We start from the raw sequence: 6,264 nt of genomic DNA, 5'->3' as shown, positions 1-6,264 counted from the left end.
TTACATTGTCTCATAAAGTTTATGCTCTGATTAAAACCAGACCCAGATTGTGGATCTGCTTTCATTTTTTTCTGAAACACAAACAAGAGAAGTTTTAGTAAAAACATTCCACTTCCCACCAGAGACGCTGGTGATGGTAATCCAGGTATTACCCTATCTGCAAATATGTGTCCAGCACGCAGGGCCTGCATGGAAGTATTTTAAAAGCTCAACCTAAGATTTTCATATTAAGAATGGAATGTAGTATCTTTTGATTCCTTAAAACCCTAATTTTGAAAAAAAAAAAAAAGCACCATTTTAAGTGATCTGGGTAATGAGCTGGGACTACTACCAGGTATCTTGTGGAATAACGAGCTCACCTCTCTGCTTCTCAGTCCTTTTTAAAAGTGGGGAGTCAGCACCCCAAAATACATGAAAAGGTTGTTCACTGCAGCATCCTTCATAACACCCACCAATGGCACACAGCCTGACTGCCCAACAAGAGAGGACTGAAAACGAAGTTGAAGTATGGGAGGCATGTAGAGGAGGGGTTAGAGCAGAAGCACTAGAGACCAGCTACCAGTTACTAGTCATGTGACCTTGGGCAAGTTACTTACACCTTAGTTTTCTCATCTGTAAAATAGGGATAAAAATAGTAGCTAATTCTTAAAGGTGAAGTGAAGCATGAGATAATAGTTGCTAGTGTCCCCAGCACCTAGAGCAGTGTCTGGGACATAACAGGTGCTCAATAAATGTGTTGAAGAACTATAAAGAGGTTGCAAGAGTGCCCAAGGAAGAGGCAGCATCCAGATGGTAGCTGTTATTATGGTATACCAATACAACATAATATTAGGCGGTAATTTAAAAACCTTTTATATCGATATCTAAAAATAAATCTTTATTATGATATAAATTTGAAAATATAAGGTGCTACAACTTTTATAAGAAAATGGCCAAAATGTACAGATATGTACATACCTATTTCTATATATGCACATGTTATATATACACGAGGTATCTCTAGAAGCATCCACAGGTACTGATATGCTTATTTTCCTTTGCGCACTGTTTTTTATTGTTTGACTTTTAGCCACTTGCATAGATGGCAGGTGTTTTTCTGGGAAGCAGATTTTGAGCTGAGACTAGTGTGAAGGGGATTTATTAGGGAGGGCTCTGGTAGAGGAAAGGGGAAGGAAGCAGGACTGGGTAGAGGGAGAAGTTGATCTGTGATGTATTCCCAGCAAAGGCCTCAATTAATCCCCCCCCAAAGCTCTGAAGCTGGGATGGACCCTCAGAGTTGTCCCAAGATGGGAAGAGGGCACAGACCTTCATACCGCCAATTGATCAGGCACTGGATGCTGGCTGACCCTGAAGGAAGTGAACCTTGGGTGAGGTCATTTTCTTTAGCTGAGGAAATCCCCAAAGAGGGTGGAGGTTAAGGACCTTCTTCCACCACATTCCCAGCAGCTGGGGCATAAGTCCCCCCTTCCTTAAAGGGCACTGGGCACCATATGACAGTATTCATGACGTTCTTTGTTCCTCCAATAAATGAATGACACAGCTATCAAGTATTTAGTGTCCACTTGCGAGAGTTAGAACACGGGGCTAGCCCACTCATGGTGGGTAGGCAGCCTTTGCAGATACCTGCCACCTTGCCTCCAAGTTTTTCCTACACCACCCTTCCCAAAGTACATTAAGTGTTAGCAGTTTGTTGAGGGATGGTTTAAGAAGTGCTCCCTGGAGAAAGTTATTGGTGTATACTCACTGTCTTAATGGGTTACTCAATAATTGTAACCTATCAATAATTCAGGAGTACATGAATTGACTAGTAGAAAAAGACATTGAAATTATCCCATTTTTCCTAGTTTGGACCTTATTCATATTGGGAAGAGTTTAGGGTAGAGTCTCTGTACAACCAAAGAGCATGAGCATAGCAGAGCAGTGTTCTACAGAGTGGGATGCGTGCACACTGGGGACACAAAAGACATCCACTGGCCCTTTCTTTATAGCAAAGACATTTCTTATGCAAAGGAAATTTGAGGACTCCTATGTATACATATTTTTGTCTTTAAAAAAGGAAAAACAAGGAAAAATAAATACTCCCTAACATTTAATAAACATGTAAATTTTGATTCCTTAGTCCACAAGCAAGACCACATCATTTAAAGTATTGTAGACGAGAAAGCCCTAATTCTAGGACAACACAAAAGAGAGTGACAGAGACACCTCTGCTTTTAGCTTCATGTGACATTTGCATTTAACTCATTCTTGATGAACTGGAATGCCAAATAATACTATTTAGTTGTAACTAAACAAATCTTCACAAAATTATTACGTGGCATTGACTATTGACTATTTTGGTAACATAGTATCTTGGAATGGATCCTGGAACAGAAAAAGGACAATAATGGAAGAACTGGAGAAATTCAAATAAAGTCTGTAGTTAATAATACTTTACTAATGTCTTAGTTTTGATAACTGTACTATGGTTATTAAGATGTTAACATTAGGGGAAGCCGGGTGAAAGGTATATGGGAATTCTTTATTCTATATTAGCAATCCTTCTATAAATCTAAAATTCTCTCAAACTAAAAACTTCTCCTAAAAATATATTTGAAATATAGCTTTCTACATTCATTATTGTTAACCATAAACATTGACTTAAGTATATCGTGTTCCTTTGCAATATTAGAAGATAATAGAACAAAATTCTCATGATTAGCAAGCTATTTGAAATGTAAAATTCAGAATATATATATTATAATTCAGAATATATATAATATATATAATATATATAGCTGAAGTATAATGTTGTATGATTTTCTAAATCTAGGTTGTTTAAAACAGTTTACAAAATTTTATACACAGTTAGAAGCCACTTTGGAGATTTCTTATCTAATAACAGATATATTATTGGAGAAACTGTAGCAGAGAAACAATTTACATATAGCAATGATAAAAACTTAAAATGCTCTCTTTAGTTATAAAATCCTTTGGAAGATACCAAGCACAAAGTGTTTGTAAAAATTACAAACCATGAGATGATTATTGAATGAATTGTTGTTGAATGAATTCAAGTTGAGACACTTCTTACATGATGCCATAACTGAGCTGCTTGATTCTGTTTTAGTAATGAAATATGTGCAGAAATGGTTTTATATGGCCTGCCAAAGAAAAGATGTACCAGAAAAAGATACATTCTCAACAGTCAATGGCTTCTTTAAATAAGAAGAAATGAGGACCAGGGGGATATCCACATGCAGTTGACCCTTGAACAATGTGGGGGTTAGGGACATGACCATCCATGCAGTCAAATCCCACTTATCCCCATGACTATTTTGTAACTACCAATTTGTATATAACCAATAATGTTGTAATAACTATCTATGGTGTCAGATGGGTACTAGATTTAGCAGGGTGATCACTTCATAAGTTATATGTCTAATCATTATGCTGTACACCTGAAATTAGCATAATATTGTATGTCAATTGTAATTGAAAAATAAAAAGTAAAAAGAAAGAAAGGAAGGAAGGAAGGAAGGAAGGAAGGAAGGAAGGAAGGAAGGAAGGAAGGAAGGAAGCAACTGCAGCTAAAAAGACTTGGCTCAAATACAGTCACGCCCCCCCCCCTCCGTTATCTACAGTTTCACTTTCTAAAAAAAAAATCTACTTATAACTTTTAACTCCCCAAAAACTTAACTCCTGATAGCCTGCTGTTGACCGGAAGCCTTACCGATAACATAAGCAGTTGGTTCACACATATTTTTTATGTTATATGTATTATATACTATATTCTAACCATAAAGTTAGAGAAAATAAAATATCACCTAAGAAATCATAAGGAAGAGAAAATACATTTAGAGTACTGTATTTATTTATTTTAAAAATTCCACATATAAGTGGACCCTCACAGTTCAAACCCATGTTGTTCAAGGGTCAACTGTAAACATAACCACTCGTGGAGTGGTGGCTTTGATAGGATTACAAATCCACAGGAAAATTCACAGATCTGTGTCCTTCCCGTGACTTTCATTGAGTGCATCAGTCACAGGAATGCCACTGCAGCAAAAAAGCTGAACCAGAAATCCACCAAATGTTACAGGATGTCATTAATGAGATTACTTGAAAGCAAAATAGAAGTAGAATCTTAATGAGATGGGGAATGACCATGTAAATCTTTTGTGCCCTTCGAGGGTTATAAGTTATCTCATGGCAAAGTACTTTTAAAAAGCATTATTAAACTTGAAATATTCATTATTCTTTTATAAGTACAAATGTTCCAAATATGCTGGCTTTTTCTGTGGTAACAGGGAGCTGACATACAATCCAGCAGATATTTTCAAAAATTGCCTATGCTTAATCTGTCCATTTGAGATAAAAGTGAGGAGGAAATGATATTAAAATGAGCAAGAAAGTAATAACTTTTGAATGAAATTCATGCAATAGAAAGAGTAATTTGAAAATTGATGGTTGGAAATGTTTCTAATTTATGTGGTTTTTATTGCCAGAAACAAATGTAAAATCTCATATCTGCACACATAAAATCCTGGAAACAGAATTTTCTAACCTGCTTTAAATTTCTCCAAATGAAGTATTTTATTATGTTTTGAATATGTTTGTCAGAAACATAAAAAATCTCACACCTTCCAATTAATTTGCAACAACAACCACTTGACATCCAGAAAAATGGAAATTTATTAGCCCATAAGAAAGCTTGGGATCATTAGTGGATGGAATTAAAAAAACGGTATCATAATTAAGTAACTATAGTTGAATAGTTCTTGAATCTGCATATCTTTGTGAAGCATACTTTCATTTATTATAACTAATGAAGTATAGTGAACTCAAAACCAACATCACAATATGTTTCTGATCTTGCTATATCACAGTGTTGAACAGAGATTCTCACAAATCAAATTTTTAAAATCTTATTTCAATTTTTTTCCTTTAAAAACATTTATTTTTGGTAGTTTTAGTATTCATAACATGTTAATACTGAAGCACAATAGAGTATATCAATAAATGCAGATATTAAATATTTTAAAAGTTCATATATCGGAAGCACATACTCAACAGTTTTTTACTGATTTGTACACATAATATGTAGTTTTGTATACAGGATAACTAATCAGAAACAGTAAAGAAAATGGGTTGGCTTAGACCTTTATAAAATCTATCAGAGAAATAAATGTTCCCCACAATACACAAAACAAATCTTAATCCTAAAGTGTGCATTGATCCTCGAGTGTCAAGCAAACAAATTTGGAAAATAAATTACATAAGCATTTTTCCAGTTGTTCAGCAATGTCGTCCATTTGCCTGTGGTTAAAAGTCACATCCCTGGAGCACAGTCCCAGAGATCCAGATTCGTCAGAAGGAGTGTAGTCCCAAGAATCTGGTCTGTTAACAAGTGCTATGAACTCTTAAGAAGTAGCTCCTCATTTGGAAGATGAGGAGAGTAAGACATAGGAGTTGTCTTGGCCTATGGTACATAGGTCACTAACCAGTGCCAGGACTTGAACTATCCCAGCGTCATGTTTTCCCTCTTCGCTTCCCCCCTTTGGGTACGTCCTGCCCCTAAAGCAAAAATCTTGTGCCTGCCCAGTTTATATTAGCAGATTGGAGGAAACCAACTGAGGGGCACCAATGTCAAAACTTCAACTCGAAATCACTCTTCACTTGCAAAATATCCTTTGAATTTTCTGGTGAGAATAATGGCCACATTGCTTTATAGAGCTAAAGACAAAAGGTTTGTTGGGTTTGTTGGTGCCGCCATGTTGTTAGGAGAGCCTCCACAGTGGAATTTACCATGTCCTACTAGCTTTGTTTCTCCAGCACAGCCCTGCCATATGCAGAGGACACTGGCTGTGTGCAAGGGGAGTGAGACGATGCATCCCAGGCCCAAGTCCAGAGCTCCAAGAGAAAGGGAAGATTTCCTCTTGGACTTTGTGAGAGAAGAACTGAAGTCTAGCCCAAAAGTCCTGAAATCATAATGGGGTTCTCACAAAAAAAAGCATATATTAAAATTTCAAATATTATTCTGTTTTTGCTTTTGTAGTACCCAAACCTAGTCATTTCTCCTTGACAATCATTCTACTAGCAAACAGCAGTAAAGTGGGCCAGAAAGGTAGAGCATATTTTGTTGGACATAGGCAATGATGTTCCCCCAAGTTTGATTTGCTGGCCTTGGGAACTCTCCAAGCACGTTGGTTCGAGAGTGGGAAGTAGGCCAAACACCTTGTTGATCAGATGAGCAAACGCAAGTGAAGAGGGCGGCCGAGGTCC

General features: G+C 36.7%; 1 long non-coding RNA gene across 1 annotated transcript in view; it reads right to left on the bottom strand.

Annotated features, from left to right (window-relative positions):
- Positions 1-3,867: 3,867 nt before the first annotated feature.
- The window catches only part of LOC141569987 (uncharacterized), a 112,181-nt gene continuing 109,784 nt past the window's right edge, over positions 3,868-6,264 (bottom strand). Inside the window, exon 5 of the long non-coding RNA XR_012493749.1 lies at positions 3,868-5,960. This is a non-coding gene — a long non-coding RNA (uncharacterized LOC141569987). The remainder of the gene's footprint in view (positions 5,961-6,264) is intronic.

The sequence above is a fragment of the Rhinolophus sinicus genome, linkage group LG02, assembly GCF_036562045.2.
Source record: "Rhinolophus sinicus isolate RSC01 linkage group LG02, ASM3656204v1, whole genome shotgun sequence".
In the NCBI taxonomy this organism is placed as follows: Eukaryota; Metazoa; Chordata; class Mammalia; order Chiroptera; family Rhinolophidae; genus Rhinolophus; species Rhinolophus sinicus.
This window is presented reverse-complemented; position numbering and strand designations above follow the sequence as displayed.